The sequence below is a fragment of the Sorghum bicolor genome, chromosome 10, assembly GCF_000003195.3.
Source record: "Sorghum bicolor cultivar BTx623 chromosome 10, Sorghum_bicolor_NCBIv3, whole genome shotgun sequence".
In the NCBI taxonomy this organism is placed as follows: domain Eukaryota; kingdom Viridiplantae; phylum Streptophyta; class Magnoliopsida; order Poales; family Poaceae; genus Sorghum; species Sorghum bicolor.
The window spans coordinates 24119811-24140809 of NC_012879.2; positions in this window are offsets into that span (position 1 = coordinate 24119811).

The following is a 20999-nucleotide window of genomic DNA, read 5'->3' on the forward strand; positions in this document are numbered from 1 at the left end:
TATCACGAACCAATGTTCTTTAGTGAATGCTACGTTTGTCGCTGCTCTGTCAAGTTCTCACTATCCGGGAGAGACGGCGATTCGAATCGATTCCTATCCAGCTGGAGGGTTATTCCTAGCACTCACCCAAGCATCCCCTGTCGGAGAGCAAGCGGGTCACCTTTGGTACGACTCAGGAATTGCGGCTCCGATCAGCGCCGCACTCCCAGGGCTACCACTCTGCCAGGGAGGTTAGGAATTTTAGCTCACCTGCCTTTGGTCTTACGCCAATGGTCCCCCGCACACCGCACTTCCTCCGGCAGTGCACACTTTATACTTGCCGGTCTTCCGGCCTGTGTCATACTACTAGGCTTTGCGGTCGGAATGAGTTATCCAGCAAACTAAGTGTTAGGCATGCGTTCAACATGACAAGAGGACGTACAACGATCGGTCCTTAGCTGCCACAGATGGAGTTACTACAACCTTGCAAAACTCCGCCTGGCTTAAGTCAATTTAATCAGGTTACTTTCACGATAGCACATATAGACAATCGTGATCTGACACAACCCTATCTCATGCAGGTGACAGGATATCACCCGACTTCTACCGGTTAAAGCATAGCTAATCCGTTACTCGATCCTAACTCTACAACCAGGTAGGGGTAAGATATCTTGGACAAGGAATGAGTATAATGCAGCAAGGGTTTCATCACAACTCCTATATGTAATGCATCAATAGATATAACATAATCAAGTAAGCTTTCGAAATTAAAGTGGGAGACTTAAGATGCTCCGGAGCTTGCCTTTCACGAACGATGCAGGCTCGTGGTTCGGGCACTCAATCTCCTCTTCAGGCTCCTCGTGTCCGGCTTGCTGGACCTCTACCTCCGGGTTGATCTCTTGGTCCTCGGGGTTCACTTGGAGCTCGAACGTAGCTGTCGCGTCTGGTGCACCTATTGCATGCACGATAAGTAAGAATGTGTGCATACTAGATGAGGATGAATGCTTGATAACATAACTAGAACTTCACTGGACACTCATTTACTGAGCACTCTTCCAAGATAATTCTCAAAAGATACTAACTTAACAAGATTACCAAGTTAAACTGCAGCAGCAATCATCACAAAACAGAGCAGTTCAAGAAATAAATCATAACTGGAGCTATGCAGATCCAACAAACATAAAGGAGGATATTCTGGAAAGCTTATGAAAGTGTATACATTTCATTTTTAAACACGACAGCAAGATTCCTAAGTTAAACAAGTCAATTAAACAAAGTTCCAGGTTCTGTCCCAGAAAAACAGAAAGCACGTATTTCTGGAACCTAACTTGGAAGAGCTATAACTTTTAAACTATTGGACCAAATGATCCCAAAATTAAACCACAGCTAGTTCATAAAGTTTATAACAACTTTGATTTAGACAAGTCTTCCAGCAAACCAAATTATCATCAAGCAAAGGTTGGATTACTCTCTTGCTGTCCAGGACAGCTATAAACCTTCAATTAATTATTTAATGACATAGCCAAAGCATAAACAATATCAACCACAAGGCTTATAAGCACAAACACACCACAAGATTACCAGAACATTATATGTTAACCTTTAATTATTTATTATCATGGTACTTATTAATTTAATTCCATAAAGGGGCATAGTTATATGATACCAGCACAAGTGCTTAGAAAAATCTACAACAATTACACAAGCACAAGCATAGCATCTTGACACTACCACAAAATTTTCAGAGCAATTGCACATGCCAAATTCAAGATATGCATTTAACATGTGGCAAGGTGCTTATTTCATAAATTAGGAAACCTAGCTTAGATAGTGTCAAACAACAGATTTCAGATTATTTACTTGTTACTATTACCATAAACAAGTTTGACACCAAAGTAGAGCACCAGCATAAGCACCAATTAATTATTATGATTTTAAATAAGAAAACAAGCCATATCACAAACATAAATTACATATCATAGATATAGTACTCCTAAAATCATGAACTATTTATCATAGCATTCCAAAGACACTCAGAGACTACCATAAAAATTCATAGCAGAAGAAGCAATATATCAAGAGATATGAATTTACACATAAATAACAAGATTAAATTCTAATAATTATTTTTCCCAGAAAACATGGTACATTTTATATTTTTATTAAAAACTAGCCATCTCAAGAAACATCACAAAATTTGTTTCACAATTTTTGGATCTCAGAAACTAGAGATATGATTTTTACAAGAAAACCAAAAATCTAGATTTGAATAAAAGAGAGGGGGAGACCGTTGAGTCACTGACAGCGGGACCCGCGCGTCAGCGACCCAGAGAACAGAGGACGCCTTCGCCAGCGAATGCTCGCCGACGGTGAGCTTCTCCGGCAGATCCAAGGGCACCAGCGTGCTCCTGGAGTGATTCCGCATCGATGGAGGTAGGCTACACTAGGGTTACCGCAACGGAGAGGGGTCGCCGTCGGCCATGGCGGCACGGCGGAGCTACCCCGGCTTACGCCGGCCATCTCCGACTGGTAGAGTGTCGGGGAAGGGCGGCTTAAGCACCAGTGAGTTAGCGCGGAGCTTTCTAGGTAGAAACGCCTAACCCTAATGGCTCCGGTGAGCCTGCTCACGTGCGAGGTGCTCGTCGGCGGTGAGCACGACGGTGCGGCGGCCGTGTTCCCGCACGATGGTGGTACCATGGCCTGAATGGCGGGGCGTGAGCTGACACCAAGACCTAAGCGGACCTTAACGCGACTCAGAGGGAAGAGAGGAGGCGAGAACGGAGCAGCGGCGAGGTTCGCCGGAATTAGGGTCGCGACGGCTGTGAACCCGACGACGACAAACTCGTGAAATGCGGCTCACCTCAGGGAGATCTCGTCCAACCGAGGGGTGGAGAAGATGGAGGAGCTCGAGGCGAACTCGGAGACGCTCGGAGGCAAGGTGAGACGCAGAGATGAGGACGCGAGGAGCTTGCGAAGCTCTCGGCGGCAATGGCGATGGCGCTTCCGCCGCGGAGTCGCGAGAGAGAGACAGGGAGAGAGTGGACGAGCGCTGACTGAGTGCGGTGTGTCGTGGCATCCATGACGACGCCGACGACCTGACGAGCGAGGCCATCGCCAGCGTACGGGCGCCAAATGGCGGACAGGTGTCGCGCTGGCGACCACGACGGCGAGCTCGGCTCTGAATCAGGCAACACGATCAACGACTGACAGAGCAACTTCGATAGAGTTGATCTCCCGAACCATGGCGAATTAGGTGATGGTGTAGTTGACAAAGTTGGAGTGCTAGCTGAGTTCTTCAACATTGTCAACTAGAGCAAAAGCTAGATCAGCCTGGATTGAGAGATAGGAGGTTTCCAAAATCGATCGAGCAAACTGTTGCGTCCCCAGACTTGGAAAATTTTTCTAAGCGTTGGAAACAGCCCCAAATCTGCCTTGTGGGTCACTTTTGAGCTAGATGTTCTCATTTTCATGAGATGGCCATAAAACAACTTTTGTTCCTTATAAAATTTTCTACAACTTTGATGTAGAGAGTTTTGACATGCAAACATTTTATGAAACACTTTTTAAAAGCTCAAGCAAAAGAGGTTTCTAGGGTCTATACATGGAAGCATGACTTAAGTAATTATTTTGGAGAAGTGATCAACATGAACATTGTTCCTAAGGTTGAGTTAAGCATAGATAAACTATTTACCAAGGCATAGCATACAAGCATGAGCATGGTTCACACAAACACAAGCATAGGAAGCATGATTAAACAAGCTAAAGCACATTTAAGCATAAAATGACATGGCTCAAGGTAGATGATGATCATGATATGCTTGAGTAGATGATGATGCTCATGTTATGCATGTGATTGATGCAACCATAACACTGGGGTGTTACAGCCTCAGTGAGATATATAAAAGATAATGAGTGACTTGAGAGAACCTATGAGGATAAAGGTATGCTAAATTTTTTTCAAAAATATACAAAAACTCCAAGTGAGAGGATTGAGAAGAAAGGATCTCTACTTTTGACCATACATTTCCCTTACTATGGTACACAGTGAATTTTTACATCCTGCAGGTATGAAGAGAATGCGTTACAATGTTTAACCCCAGATATTTTTCTTAACCATCATTTTCTCGAGGACGAGTAAAAGCCTAAGTATGGGGGTATTTGTTGACGGTTCTTAAGTATCAATTTTAATTATCAAATAAACAAGAGAAAGGACCAATATGCAAACAACACCTAAAATTAGGGTTTGATCTGACAGAATTCCACAAGTTTTGTTGTTTATCTGTTTATGCAGGGGGTTATCAGGAAATAAGGAAGAAAGGCCCACATGTCGGGATTACATAGAGATATCAACGCACCGCGCAATTTTCTACCATCTAGAAGACTCCAGAAGCCACGGTAACAAAGCGGAGGCCGAACGGGGCCTGGCCCAGCGCGCCCGCCCTGAGGACCATGGCGCCCGCCCCCTCTTGGACTCCAATCGGGACTCTTTTCACGGACCAAGCTCCACCGACCTAAAGGATCAAGAATAATCGTCCAATCAATGTCGGTTTGATCCAACGGCTCACGTTCACTTGAGAGGACTATAAAACCAGACCCCCTGGCCCCTGGAGGAGACAAGTTCATCATAGAGTTGAGAGGAGCCCTCGAAGGAATACCTCTCCTCTAAATAGACTTAGGGCTTAGCATCCAATGTGAGTAGAATTAGATCTTCTAGTTTCTACTAGATTGAGAGAGATAGAGTGGAGGTGTAGATCAAAGGAAGCCTGGCCTGTCAGTGTCTACTCCGAGATTGTACCTGCGGGATCAAGTTCTCCTAACCAGAAGCTTGCTCCTAGGATTCTTCAGTATTTCGGCTTCTAAATTCTAGTAAGTTCTTGTTTTATTGTTCTTTGGTTTATGAGTTTACTTTAATCTCTTCGCGTAGAGTTTAGAGTAATCATCTCTAGCGTAGACATGGTGTTTGGGCTAGGATACTCATAGATATTCCCTAACTAGCTAGACCATGGTAGTAGCGAGGAACGTGACATTTCCGAGTTACCTTTGCAAACCATATCTCGTTAGCAGAAAGGATAGGGTTTATAGGTGTAGGTTGAACATCCTCTGTGGTGTCTAGATTCCGTAAGCTTCCCCAATAGAACAGTAGATCATCCTTACCAAGGTTGGAAAGAGATTACGGTTGTAGTCTTCTCTATTTATCACTCACATCGAGAAACATTCTTTGTAGCTTAAAGGTTAGTAGTAATAGACCAGGTTAGTCAGATGCACTCTTTTCCTAGTGGTAAAAAATACGATACTCTGGATAACCTCCCGGGTGAAGTGCTCACCGATATCCGTGCGCTTGCGGATCCATTCCTTATTGCGTTCCCAAATATCAACAAGCATTTCTGGCGCCGTTGCCGGGGAGAAAGACGGTTGCTGAGATAACCTGTGTCTTGCTATTAGCTTGTATCTATACTTTTATCTTTTCTTATCTTTTATATCCTTTATTTAATTTCTTTACTCTTACCCTATGGAAAACCAAAACTCTAAATCGATCCATGAGTCTGCAATCCCTTTAGCAACTGACCTTTTACCATGGGAATCATCACAACCTATCCAAACATCCCAGTATAAGTTAAGTTCTAGGTTGATTGCCATGATTCAAAACCTATCTTTTTCGGGAAAGGAAGACGAAAACCCTTACCTTCATATTAGAGATTTTGAGCAAACATGTGATTGTCTTCGCATTGAAGGCATTTCTGATAAGACTTTACGTTGGAAGCTTTTTCCTTTTTCTCTAAGGGGAGAAGCTAGACAATGGTACAGTCAGAAGGTAAGTCAACAACAAGGTGAATGGGGAGTCTTACGAGCCAACTTTTGTCTAGATTTCTATTCCCTTGACCGTATAGCCGACCTTAGACTCGAAGTCCTATCTTTTAAACAAAAAGATAATGAAACTTTGGGAAAATCCTGGAAACGTTTTTCTGATCTTTTAGAATCTGGTCCAAACCTTAATCTTGAAGACCCTGTTCTTTTATTTCACTTTTTTCGAGGTCTTCAGAAAAATCACAAACAAATGCTGCACACAATGTCTAGAGGTTCTTTCTTTCGCATCCCTGCTGATAAAGCAAGAGTGATCCTAGATAGAATCCTAGAAGCTGAGATGGATAATACCCTTCATGATGAAACCTACGAAGCCGAAGTAGACACTCTGTCAAATTCTTCATCTACTTTAGCTATCCCAAGTTGTGAGCCACAAGAGGAAGAAATTTCACCACCGGACTTCATGCTGGATATAGAATCTGATCTTTTTGCCGATTTTGGAAATATTTCAAACTACCATTCTATTGACAAACCCCAAAACGGCCAGTTTAGCATTTATTTACCAAGTGAATATCAATTGAGAGAGCTTATCTCAGTAATGAGTAGCGAATGGTTGGAGGAATCAGAGCTTTCCTCTGATGTGATCCGTTTGGACACACCCTCTATAACTATACGTTGTGCTTATAATTCTGATCGATTTAATGCTCTTTATAATCCTGTTGTGGGGATCAACATTATGTCTGAATCTTTTGCACTTAAACTATTTAAAAATCTTGTCTTAACCCCCACAACAAAGATCATAAAGGAATCTTCGGGACGATTAGTCCCCAGTCTTGGAATTATTAATGTCCTACCTCTTACGGTAGAAGGCTCCATGGTTCATTTGAACTTCTATATCTTTGATACATGGGACTTCGACCTGTTAATAGGACAACCTTTTAGAAGACTCCTTTATGAAGGTCATACTGGAAAGCTACACATTTCTTTTGGAAAAACTTTTCAATTCCCTATGATAATTTCACACTCCTTAAATAATAAGGCCGAGTCATATCTTTTGCCTGATCCTATGGAGGAAGTAAAGGCTGCATCTCTAGAGCTTTTAGATGAATCAGACTTAGAAGACGAAACTCCTTTCTTCACAAAAGAAGAAGACAAACCTTCTGAGCCTGAACAATTAAACGAGTTTGCAGAAACACCTAGACCCCCCATAGAACTTAAAACTTTACCACCCGGTCTTACCTATGCTTTCCTAAACAATAATCCAGAGTTCCCTGTGATCATTAGCGATAAACTCACTCAGGATCAAACTTTGCGATTAATGACCATTCTTGAGAAACATCACTCAGTATTCGGCTACTCACTTCAAGATCTTACAGGAATCAGTCCTATGATTTGTACCCATCGTATTCCAATAGATCCTTCTGTTACACCCTCTCGAGAACCCCAACGTAGACTTAACAACACTATGAGAGAGGTAGTTAAAAAGGAAGTTATAAAGTTGCTGCATGCAGGGATTATATATCCTGTGCCGCACAGTGAGTGGGTGAGCCCAGTCCAAGTTGTGCCCAAAAAGGGAGGCATGACAGTTATTATGAATGAAAAGAATGAGCTAATTCCGCAACGCACCGTCACAGGATGGCGGATGTGCATAGACTATAGAAAACTAAACAAAGCCACGAGAAAAGATCACTTTCCTTTACCTTTTATAGATGAGATGCTAGAGCGGTTAGCAAACCATTCATTCTTCTGTTTCTTAGATGGATATTCAGGGTATTATCAAATCCCGATCCATCCTGATGATCAAAGCAAAACCACTTTTACATGCCCTTATGGAACTTATGCTTACCGTAGAATGTCTTTCGGGTTATGTAATGCACCAGCTTCTTTTCAAAGATGCATGATGTCTATATTTTCTGATATGATTGAAGAGATTATGGAAGTTTTCATGGATGATTTCTCTGTTTATGGAAAAACTTTTGATAGTTGTCTTGAAAACTTAGACAAGGTTTTGCAAAGATGTGAAGAAAAGCACTTAATCCTTAATTGGGAAAAATGTCATTTTATGGTTAGGGAAGGAATAGTGCTAGGACACTTAGTGTCTGAAAGAGGTATTGAGGTAGACAAAGCTAAAATTGAAGTAATTGAACAACTACCTCCACCTGTGAACATAAAAGGAATTCTAAGCTTTCTTGGCCATGCTGGTTTTTATCGTAGATTCATAAAAGATTTTTCATTTATTGCTAGACTACTTACTCTTTTGCTAGCCAAGGATGCTCCTTTCGAATTTGATGATGCATGTCTAACATCTTTCAATTTATTAAAGAAAGCACTCATCTCTGCACCAATCATTCAACCCCCTGATTGGTCGTTGCCTTTTGAAATTATGTGTGATGCTAGTGATTATGCTGTGGGGGCAGTATTGGGGCAAACTAAAGATAAGAAGCATCATGCAATTGCTTATGCTAGTAAAACTTTGACAGGAGCTCAATTTAACTATGCAACCACTGAAAAAGAGCTTCTGGCTGTTGTCTTTGCCATAGATAAATTTAGATCTTATTTAGTTGGAGCTAAAATAATTGTTTACACTGATCATGCTGCACTAAAATATTTGCTCACTAAAAAAGATGCTAAACCTCGCCTGATTAGATGGATTTTATTACTCCGAGAATTTGACTTAGAAATAAAAGATAAAAAGGGAGTAGAAAATTCTGTTGCTGATCACCTATCTAGAATGTATTTTAAGAGTCCACAGGAAACCCCAATCAATGATTCACTCCGGGACGTCATGCTCTACGGGATTAACAGGTCTGACCCCTGGTATGCAGATATTGTTAATTTTATGGTTTCAGGGTATGTACCACCAGAAGCAAACAAGAAGAAGCTTATTCAAGAAAGTCGTTCACATATATGGGATGAGCCATATCTCTTCCGAGTATGCTCTGACGGCTTACTCAGGAGATGTATGACCACTGAAGAAGGATGGAAGATCATCGACAGATGTCATTCATCACCATATGGAGGTCACTATGGAGCATTCCGTACACATTCAAAGATCTGGCAGTGTGGATTCTACTGGCCTACAATGTATGAAGACACGAAGCAATATATCAGAAGATGTGGGCCATGTCAAAGGCACGGAAACATAAATACAAGGGATGCAATGCCACTCACCAACAACCTTCAGATTGAGCTCTTTGATGTCTGGGGAATAGACTATATGGGTCCATTTCCTCCATCAAAGAAGTGTGAGTACATTTTGGTGGCGGTTGACTATGTCTCCAAGTGGGTAGAAGCATTACCTTGCAAGCATGCCGACAACGTCAGTTCAAAGAGGATGTTTGAAGAAATTATATTTCCAAGATTTGGAGTCCCCAGAGTAGTGATAAGTGATGGAGGAGCACGCTTCATCGACAAACGCTTCAAGCAATATCTATCAAGACATGGAATCCGTCACAACATCGCTACCCCTTATCATCCTCAGACAAGTGGCCAAGCAGAGACTTCCAACAAACAAATCAAGAATATTCTTCAGAAGACAGTAAATGAAATGGGAACAGCGTGGAAAGACAAGTTACCCGATGCACTCTGGGCATACCGGACAGCATACAATACCCCAATTGGAATGTCTCCATACCAATTGGTGTACGGGAAGACTTGCCATCTACCTGTTGAACTAGAATTCAAAGCACACTGGGCCATAAAGAGATGGAATATGGACCTAGATGTTGCTGGAGATTATAGAAGAATGAAATTATCAGAATTGGAAGAATGGCGAGAGAAGGCATATCACAATTCAAAGATCTACAAAGAAAGAGTCAAGAGGTGGCATGACAAGAGAATCAAGAAGAAGAAGTTCACACCCGGAGATAAGGTATTACTTTTTAATTCCAGGGTATAGCTTTTTGGGCATGGAAAACTCCGGAGCAAATGGGAAGGACCATTCAAGGTAATCAATTCATCATCCCACGGAGCTATCACACTTCAAAACAGCGAAGGTACGTTATTCAAGGTAAATGGTCAACGTCTTAAATTATTTTTAGAGCCCAATGAGGAATTTGAAGAAATAGACGTAGTCCATTTTTACCTTCCCATGGAGAATTAGAGCCCGACACTTTTGGTCTGATGGTTTTGGGGCATATATATATTTTTCTAAATAATTTCGCATCTAGAAACGTGCTCGGAGAAGTGGGCCCACAGAGGGGCCAGAGAGAGGGCGGGCGCCAAGGTCAAGTGGGCGGGCGCCCAGCCCCTGTTCCCCCTCGGTCCCGACTTTCTCTGTTATGGAAAATGCACTTAGGGTGATCCGAATAATCCCTCGGATGGAAAGTTTCGCACGCACATCGACGGGAGCAACCCGAACAACCCATAGAGGCATCCTTTTGACCCCTATATAAACAGACCCCTGACCTCAGTTTTCAAACACCAAGCCACCAAGCTTTCTCTCCTTCAATTAGAGCTTGATTAGCTCTCCTTTAATTAGAGCTTAATTAGCTCTACTTCAATTAAAATTTTATTAGTTCCTTGCTACTCCAATGGCCGACAAGTACCACGACGATTGGGAAGTCGTCCCCTTCAACCTCAACATGGAGCCAGTGGAAGACCCCGATGCCCGTGCTCTCGTCCCGGCCAACACAGAGCGTCAGCTAGAAGCCATGCCATTACGTCAACGCAGCTCCGCCCAATCTTACCATGCTCAACCAGTTCTCACCGCACCACCACAACCCCTACTCCTCAAAGGACCATCATCCAAGACGAAGACCCCTATCAAGGTGCCAATCGGCACAAGGATCCTTCCACCTAGACCCAATGAGAGGGTCGTTGGAGTCAAGACCAACCGGAGCGACGAGATCAGCAGCGTACGCTACACTTCAGAGGAGGAAAGGCCTTACTTTGAAGGGATTAGAGCAGCCAAAGTCCGTTTCATCCCTCCAAAGGCAGCCCCGAAGCATGCTCTCAACGCTTTTGAGACACCTCCCAAGCGTCGCAAGACTATAATGGATATTGATGAGGAAGTTCGCAGGCTAGATAGAATTATCATAGACCTCCAGTCCTCAATTAATTCCCTCACTAGGCAGCTCTCTAACCACAACACCATTATACTAGGCCTTAGGCAGGATCTTGCCAGTGCCAACAAGAAGATCAAGGAATTAGAGCGCCGCTAAGTTATCTAGATTAGACCTTGAGGCAATGCATCTTAGTCATCTATCTTTAAATTCGGTTTAAGTTTGCTATTATTATTAGTTTGCTATCAGTTTGTTATCAGTCTTTTGTACTAAATGCCTCAATATCAATAAAGAGTACTACTATTATTATTATTATGTCTTGTGTGTCTCTACTTTATTTTTGTGCAAGAAAGCAGAAAACAAGTATGGGGGAGATCCCTCAACATGCCAAACACACTCCGACTACACCACTCCACGATTCAGGTACACACTCTGCACACTTTACTTCATACATACATTTATTTTGAATTATGCAGATTACTGTTTCCGACATGATAAAATAAAAAGATTAAAATATTTCTAATCATGATTAATCTCAATCTGTGATATTTCCTGAAAACTTACAATTATTATAAAATCATTTTAAAACCCTGTGTTACTTAAGTCAATATGGAATATGTGATGGTAGAGTATGAGTTTCTTATTCTTGATATCATTGTTGCTTGGAGAATTTATTTCAAAATATTCAAAATTCTAGCTGCCATCCTCAGTGTTTTATATGCCTGATAAAAATAAAAATATTAATTATGATTATAAAAGCTATCTACTCTGTATTGAGTTTGTTCAAAATGAGTTAGACCCTTGTTGAGAGATTTATCATGCTCCCAAGATCAAGACACTATTTCAGTAAGATTCACTCTTCCGAAGTATTATTGCATTAGAGGCATGGGCTATGCAAAAATAAAAATATTTCGAGGAAATAAAAAGGAGCAAGTGCTCGACAACCTCGCAGAAAAAAATGGACAAGTGTCCGGTAGTAGAATTAGGGGTACCTCGGTATCCACTTAAAAAAATGATAGCCCATGGTCCCTCTAATAAGCAATATGCCAGCAAGAGTTGACAAAGTTTTTAATTTTCAAAGTCTTTGATCTAAGAGTATGACATTCCCCTCCTCGGATTCCGTTTTGATCAGGCAATAAATGCAAAGTAAGTATGCTTGAGAATTTTTGCAAAATAAAACAGCCTCAGTGAGATCTATATAAAAGATAACGAGTGATCTGAGAGAACCTATGAGGATAAAAAGGTATGCTAACTTTCTTTCAAAAATATACAAAAACTCCAAGTGACAGGATCGAGAAGAAAGGATCTTTACTCTTAATCATAAACTTCCCTGACTATGGTACACAGTGGAATTTTAACACCCTGCAATTATATAAAGAGAATGCTTTAAAATGTTTACCCCAGATATTGTTCTTAACCATCCTTTTCTCGAGGACGAGTAAAAGCCTAAGTATGGGGGTATTTGTTGACGGTTCTTAAGTATCAATTTTAATTATCAAATAAACAAGAGAATGGACCAATATGCAACCATCACCTAGAATTAGGGTTTGATCTGAAAGAATTCCACGAGTTTTGTGGTTTATCTATTTCTGCAGGGGGTTATCAGGAAATAAGGAAGAAAGGCCCACATGTCGGGATTAAATAGAGATATCAACGCACCGCGCAATTTTACTTCATCTAGAAGACTCCAGAAGCCACGAGACCGAAGCGGAGGCAAAACTGGGCCAGGCCCAGGGCGCCCGCCCTGGAAGGCTGGGCGCCCGCCCCCTGCTGGAGCCAAATCAGGACTCTTTTGTTCGGGATATTCCACCGACCTATTGGATCAAGAAAAACATAGTACCACCTCGGCTATCGACCCAAAAACGCATAGAAGGGGAGGACTATATAAGCAAGGCCCCCCTGGCCCCTGGAGAAGACATGAAGAAATTATCATAGAGACTGAGGGGTGCCCTCGAAGGAAAAGCTCTTCTCTAATTAATATTTCTTTTTAGGCTTAGCAATCAATGTAAGGTAGAAATAGATCTTCTAGTTTCTACTAGATTGAGAGAGATAGAGTGGAGGTGTAGAGTGGAGGATGCCCGGCCTGTCAATGTCTACTCCAAGCTTGTACCTGCGGTATCAAGTTCTCCTAACCCGAAGCTTGCTCCTAGGATTCTTCAGTAATTCGACTTCTAAATTCTAGTAAGTTCTTGTTTTATTGTTCTTATGGTTTATGAGTTTACTTTAATCTCTTCGCGTAGAGTTTAGAGTAATCATTGCTAGCGTAAACGTGGTGTTTAGGCTGGGGTACTCATAGATATTCCCTGACTAGCTGGACCGTGGTAGTAGTGAGGAACGTGACAATTCCGAGCTACCTTTGTAGATCACATCTCGTTAGCAGGAAGGATAGGGTTTATAGGTGTGGGTTGAACATCCTCTGTGGTGTCTAGATTCCGTTAGCCTCCCCATTAGAATAGTAGATCATCCTTACCAAGGTTAGAAGGAGACTACGGTTGCAGTCTTCTCTATTTATCACTCACATCGAAAGACATTCTTTGTGCCTAAAGGTTAGTCGTAATAGACCGGTTAGTCAGATGCACTCTTTCTCCTAGCGGTAAAAAAATAAATACGATACTCTGGATAACCTCCCGGGTGAAGTGCTCACCGATATCCGTGCGCTTGCGGATCAATTCCTTATTGCGTTCCCAAATATCAACAACGTCAACTCTTATTAGAACTTTAGACATGAAAGGATACATGAATACCCGCTAGTCTAGGGTTTTAACTGACAATTTCTATAAGTTTTGCATGTTTCGTATTTCCCAGAGATTATTCCAGAAAAACGTAAAAGAAGGATTAGAGTGCATAATTATCACGAAACTTATCTGCGATGGAAAATATCGTCATCAGGCTCACGAAGGGTCTAGAAGTCACCCAAAGGAACGAGACCCACAGAGGAGAGGTGGGGCCGGCCGGCCCCACCCTAGGGCCGGTCGGTGCCCTATTTCGCCCGATGGCCGCCGCCTTATGGAGTCTTCCTCCTACGCCTCCTTGGAAGCCAAGCAAAAAGTATCCCTCCATCGATTTTAAGTTAGTTTGAACCGACGGTGCACACAAGTTGAAGACCCGGATCGCTGACGTGGCAGTTCCTTGCCCCCTACTTGTGGGGGTATAAACCCCTATACCCTTACGGCTAGACTTCGGCCAGAAGGCTTGGTCCATTACGAGACGAGTTCAAGGCTTGATCCGACAACCTGGAGTTTCGCGCAAGGAAACAAGATGTGGAGATCAAGCAGGATTCTAGTCGGTTAGAATAGGAATTGACATCGAATTATCCATGGCAATTGTAACCGACTAGGATTAGTTTCCAGATCTGTAACCCTGCCCTCCAGACTATATAAGGAGGGGCAAGGGACCCCCCTAGGACATCATATTCTCTCAACACAAATCAATACAACCAGACGCAGGACGTAGGTATTACGCCAACTCGGCGGCCGAACCTGGATAAAAAGCTTGTCCGAGTCTTGCGTCACCATCGAGTTCGTAGTTTGCGCACCGTCTACCGATAAACTACTACCGTGGGTATACCCCAAGGTAGACTGCCAACTAGCTTTCGTCGACAGTGGCGCGCCAGGTAGGGGGTGTGCGTGCAACTTTTCCGGCGAACAAGATGGTCACGATCCCAGCTTCTGCGACCGTGCCCGAAGGCCTCACGTTCACCGTTGGCCAGATCACGTGGACGACGTGCAGCGGCGGCTTCGCGACCACGGTTCCGAAAGAGATCCAGATCCAATCTGAGATCACGCCGTCTTCGACCACACGCATGACGGCACCAAGCTCCCGACCACCGTTCCCACTCTACAAGGGAAAGGAGATCGACTGCTCGGACCTCCTCCAAGCGCTCGATCGCGCTGACTCCAAGCTACTCGAAGTCTCCCAACTAATAGATGGAGTTCTGCGCCGGCCCGACCAAGCTGCTCGAGCGGATTTTTCGAAATCCCGCCGGCCAACTCGTGTCGCCACACACGAACGGCTGGGAACGTCCCTGACGATAACCTCAAGCCCCTCAAGACGATCCGTCGAGCTCAAAAAGGAAGACTATCCTTGCGGCCTGAACAACTCGGCCTCTGTTTACTCACAGCATGTCCAATCCGTTTTCAGCAAGGCGGGTTGGTCGCCGACAAGGGACAATCGTCACCATGTCAACATGGTGACAATCCAAGAGCTACGGGACGGCCAGGTTTCCAGCACCAACTCAAGCACCGGCTCCGTCCCCACCGAGGTTATAAACACCGAAGACGAGGGCTACGACCTGGATTTTCCTTCACACCCTCCGGGTTTCGACCGATTCCCGATATTCCCCCCCCCGGCGAGGGGATATTGTGTTCAATGTCAGCGCCGACGAACCGGCTGTTGACGGAGAAACAGATGACCAGAGGCAACTCCGCGAACAGCGTAACGCCGATCGCGCCCGACGGCGTGCGGACGAGCAACAACAGATGCCACCAAGTAACCTCAACGATGCCTTTGACATGGTCGGGGACCAGCCGGTCTACAAAACGCCAAGCGCCAACGTGGCTGTCGCCATGGCCAACCTGGATCGGCTTCCTGACACCCCCGAATGCCAGGGAGTCCGGACCAGCATCCGAGCACACCTGATCGCTGCAATGGGACAGACAGCCACTCTGCTCAAGAGAGTCCAGGACGTCTCTTATACGGAAGCCGCCTCCGACCAGACTAATCGTAGCCAGGTCTCACCCAGCAGGCGTCACCGCAGCCGCTCCCCCGACAACCGTCGAGGGGACTCGCGGCGCGACGATGGTGGTCGGGACGCCGATGGCCGCCGCAAGCAAATTCATGGCGTACGCGGCCAAGAAGAAGATCAACACAGGGATCTCCGCCACAACATCCCTCCCAAAGATGCCCGGGACCGCATCAACAGGCGCGCCGCAGAGAGAGCAGTCCACGAAAACCTGCGCCGCATCGAGTACGATGCGACCCACGGTCCTCCGGGCCTAAGGCAGTTCTCCTCACACCTCCGCCAGGTCGTGTGGCCCCGCAATTTCAAGCTCGAAAAACTTAAAAAATACGACGACAAGGAAAATCCAGAGAACTGGATCACTCTCTATGAAATCGCCGTCCGATCAGCGGCAGGAGATGAGCACGTCATGGCTGACTACTTCCCCGTAGTCCTTGACCAGGCTGGTCATCAGTGGCTTCTCGGCTTGCCCGAGGACTCCTTCGACTCTTGGGAAGAGCTACGACAGGCTTTCATCGACAACTTCATTGCCACATGCGAGCAGCCCGGAAACAAGTATGACCTTGAAAGGATAAGAGACAGGAAGAATGAACCTCTGCGCGATTACATCCGACGATTCTCGGATATGCGCCTCAAAATCCCGAAGATTTCTCATGACGAGGCCATATCAGCCTTTATCAAGGGCTTGCGTTTCCATGAAGCGCTGAGGAACAAGCTGCTGCGTAAGCGCCCATCAACGGTAGCAGAGCTCCTCGCCACGGCTAAAAATTACGCCGATGCTGATGACGCAGAAAAACTAATCCGAGACGATGCGAGAGGCCCCGACCAGCCTTCCCGGCGAGATGACGGTCGTGGTCGCTACGACAACAGAAATCACCACCGCTCCGACAACCGCGATCACCGAGAGGGTTGGGATCGGCGGCGCGACAGCCGCGACGACTTCAGAGGAAAGCGCCCTCGCGAATACGACCACGAAGTAAATACGGTCAAACGTCCCAATGGACGACGGGACTACCAAGACGACTACAACAAAACGTTGAAGGGACCGTGCCAGCTACACCCAAAGTCTAACCATACCATGGAAGAGTGCCGCGTCCTCAAAAGTATCTATACACGGCGGGCCGCCCAAGAGGACTCCGCCAAGAAAAATAACAAGCGCGACGGGCACGACCACGAAGATGAGGATGAGGACCAAGACAGGGACCCCCGACACCAATACGTCAGCCCCACTGACGTGGTCCACTCCATTTTCGGGGGCAAGGTCTCCACTGAGTCCAAGCGAGAAAGAAAGCTGTTAAAGAGAGCCTGCCTCAACATAGACAGCACGGACGGGCTGATCGCAGATCCGAAATTTCCCGCATGGTCCCACAGGGAGATCTCGTTCAGTAGGAAGGACCAGTGGGCCGCTATCCCAGAGCCGGGTCGTTTCCCACTGATTCTTGATCCCTGCATCAATAGCATCAGATTCGAGCGCGTGCTCGTGGACGGGGGAAGCTCCATCGACATCCTCTTCCGCAACAGCCTGCCCGCCCTCAAGATATCACCGGCACAACTAAAACCTTACGACGCCCAATTCTGGGGGGTTTTGCCAGGTCAAAGTTCGGTGCCCCTCGGACTGATAACATTGCCTGTCCAATTCGGCACACCCGATCACTTCCGGACGGAGTTCATCAACTTCGTAGTCGCGGATTTTGACGGGACCTATCACGCCATACTGGGCCGCCCATCGCTGACAAAGTTCATGGCAGTCCCGCACTACTCATACCTAGTCCTTAAGATGCCCACGGAGAAGGGTGTCCTAACCGTCAGAGGCAACGTCTACACCGCGTACACCTGCGAAGAAGAAAGCTTCAAGATCACCGAGGCAATCAACCTCTCAATCCGCATGGCGGAAACAGCAAACCAGGCCGCACAGCTGCCTCCCGACCAGCTCCGATTACCTGAGCAGGAGACAGCCAGAAAGAACTCGAAATCCAAGGAGTACAAAGAAGTGCAGCTGGTCGAAGGCAACCCCGAGAAGACAGCCCTCATCGGGGCTAACCTGGATCCAAAATAGGAAGACGCGCTCGTCAGGTTTCTAAGGGACAACGTGAGCGTTTTCGCATGGAAACCCGCAGACATGCCCGGTGTCCCACGAAACCTGATCGAGCACTCCTTAAATGTCTCGAAGACCGCAAGACCAATCAAGCAAAAACTGCGACGGTTCGCTCGTGACAAAAAGGAGGCTATTAGGACAGAAATAACACGGCTTCTAGCAGCCGGATTCATAAAAGAAGTGTATCACCCCGATTGGCTCGCCAATCCGGTTCTTGTACGCAAAAAGAATAATGAATGGAGAATGTGCGTTGATTACACCGATCTCAACAAACACTGTCCTAAAGATCCTTTTGGTCTTCCTCGCATCGACGAGGTGGTCGACTCAACGGCCGGATGCGAACTCCTCTCCTTTCTAGACTGCTACTCTGGTTATCACTAGATCTCGCTAAAGGAAGAAGATCAGATCAAAACATCCTTCATCACACCCATCGGCGCATACTGCTACACTACCATGTCTTTCGGACTTAAAAACGCCGGGGCCACTTATCAAAGGGCCATCCAGCAATGCCTCCACGACGAGATTCGCGACGACCTCGTCGAGGCCTATGTGGACGACGTGGTCGTAAAAACAAGGGACGCGAGCACCCTAATTGATAACTTAGACCGAACCTTCAAGGCACTCAATAGGTACAAGTGGAAGCTCAACCCCAAGAAATGCATTTTCGGCGTTCCTTCCGGTCTACTGCTCGGCAACGTCGTCAGTCGCGACGGCATACGACCAAACCCTTCAAAAGTCAAAGCCGTACTCGACATGCGACCACCGAAAAACGTCAAGGATATTCAGAAGCTAACCGGATGCATGGCCGCCCTCAGTCGTTTCATCTCAAGGCTAGGAGAAAAAGGCCTCCCTTTCTTCAAACTATTGAAAGCGTCAGAAAAATTTTCTTGGACAGAGGAAGCCGACGCTGCGTTCACTCAGCTTAAGACCTTCCTCACTTCACCACCTGTCCTCACAGCGCCTCAGCCCAATGAAGACCTACTCCTTTACATTGCTGCAACCGACAGGGTTGTCTCCACGGCAATAGTGGTCGAGCGAGATGAACCAGGTCACGTCTTCAAGGTCCAGAGACCCGTTTACTTCATAAGCGAAGTCTTAAACGAGTCCAAGGCCAGGTACCCACAAATACAGAAGCTTATATACGCCATCCTGATAACGTCAAGAAAGCTGAAGCACTACTTCGATGGCCATCGAGTCCTGGTGACAACCAGCTTTCCTCTCGGGGACATCCTGCGCAATAAAGACGCCAATGGCAGAATCGTGAAATGGGCAATGGAATTATGTCCATTTTCCCTGGAGTTCCAGAGTCGCACCACTGTCAAGTCTCAAGCCCTGGTCGATTTCATTGTCGAATGGACGGATCTCAACGAGCCTTCCGTTCCCGATGTCTCAGACCACTGGTCAATGTTCTTTGACGGGTCCCTGAACATCAACGGTGCAGGCGCTGGGATATTGTTCGTATCACCCAACAAGGACAAACTCCGTTACGTCCTTCGGATCCTTTTTCCGGCGTCAAACAACGTCGCCGAATACGAAGCATGCTTGCATGGCATACGACTAGCCGTTGAACTGGGGGTCAAGCGCCTCTATGTCTATGGCGACTCCGCTTTGGTCATCAACCAGCTCAACAAGGAGTGGGACGCAACCCACGAGAAGATGGATCTCTACTGCAAAGAAATTCGCAAATGGGAAACTAACTTCTATGGCATAGAGTACATCCACGTGGTCCGGGATAAGAACCAAGCAGCAGATGCGTTGTCAAAGTTAGGCTCATCTCGGGCCCAAATCCCGCGGGGCATTTTCGTCCAGGACATCCATGAGCCGAGCGTGAGCTCCCCCCTGGTCGACATGCAACCCGCCGAGGCAATGCTCATATATGATGCCACTCCGACAAACGGTGGGCGTGATTGGCGTACCCCGTTCATCAAATACATATCAGACGGGACTGGCTTTCAGGACAAAACAGAGAACGAGCGCCTCATCCGACGATCAAAGAACTACATCCTGGTCGACGGAAAACTCATGCGGAAAAACGCAAGCTCCGAAGTACTGCTCAAGTGCATACCCCAAGATGATGGTATCAAGCTCTTGGAGGACATACACGCTGGATCCTGCGGCAATCACGCCGCATCTAGAACGCTGGTCGGAAAGGCTTTCCGAGCAGGTTTTTATTGGCCAACCGCGGTCGGCGACGCAGAAAAACTGGTTCGGCATTGTGAAGGATGTCAGTTTTTCGCTAAGAGGACCCACGTACCTGCCCATGAAATTCAAACCATCCCGTCGTCTTGGCCCTTTGCTTGCTGGGGGCTTGACATGATCGGACCATTTAAACCAGCCCCGGGCAATTTCAAGTTTGTCTTCGTGTTAATCGACAAGTTCTCCAAGTGGATTGAATACATGCCCCTGGTCAAGGCAACCTCCGAGAAGGCTGTGGAGTTCCTCAATCAAATCATGCACAGATTCGGCATCCCGAACAGCATAATCACCGACCTGGGCACTCAGTTTACTGGCACCACTTTTTGGGATTTCTGCGATGACAGAGGCATAGTCATAAAATATGTGTCAGTGGCACATCCACGTGCCAACGGTCAAGTCGAACGTGCTAACGGAATGATCGTTGACGCCCTAAAGAAAAGGCTGTACACCGAAAACGACAGAGCACCCGGTCGATGGATGAAAGAATTGCCGGCAGTGGTTTGGGGCCTCCGAACCCAGACCAGTCGAAACACAGGGGTGTCTCCTTACTTCATGGTGTACGGTGCAGAGGCGGTCCTGCCGTCTGACATACACTTCGGATCTCCTAGAATCGAGCACTTCGACCAGGCGACCGCCGACAACGCCAGAGAACTTGAAATCAATTGCATGGAGGAAAAGCGTTTAGTTTCATGTCTCCGAACAGCAAAATATCTCGCGGCAGTCAGGCGATACTACAACAGGAACGTCAAGGACCGTTCCTTCGTGGTCGGCGATCTGGTGCTTCGATGGAAAACAAGCCAGGAGGGAATGCACAAGCTATCCACTCCCTGGGAAGGACCCTTCGTGGTGACCGAGGTCACACGACCTACGTCCTACAGATTGGCATACCCAGACGGAACACGAGTGCCTAACTCTTGGCACATCGACAAACTGCGACGTTTCTATCCATAAAGTTTTAATGACTTTCTTTTGTAAGTATCTTATAATTTTTGATAATGAAATTCTCTATTTTTTGCCTATACCTTGTCACACACAGCACTCGGCAAAACTCCTGCAATGGATGCTCTTAGCGACAACCAAGACAAATACGGTGACACGTCACTCAGATATTCTTACAGCGCTCAAAACAACAGTCATGACAAAAAGTAAACTTTATTACAAACTTTACATACAAAGTTTACAATAA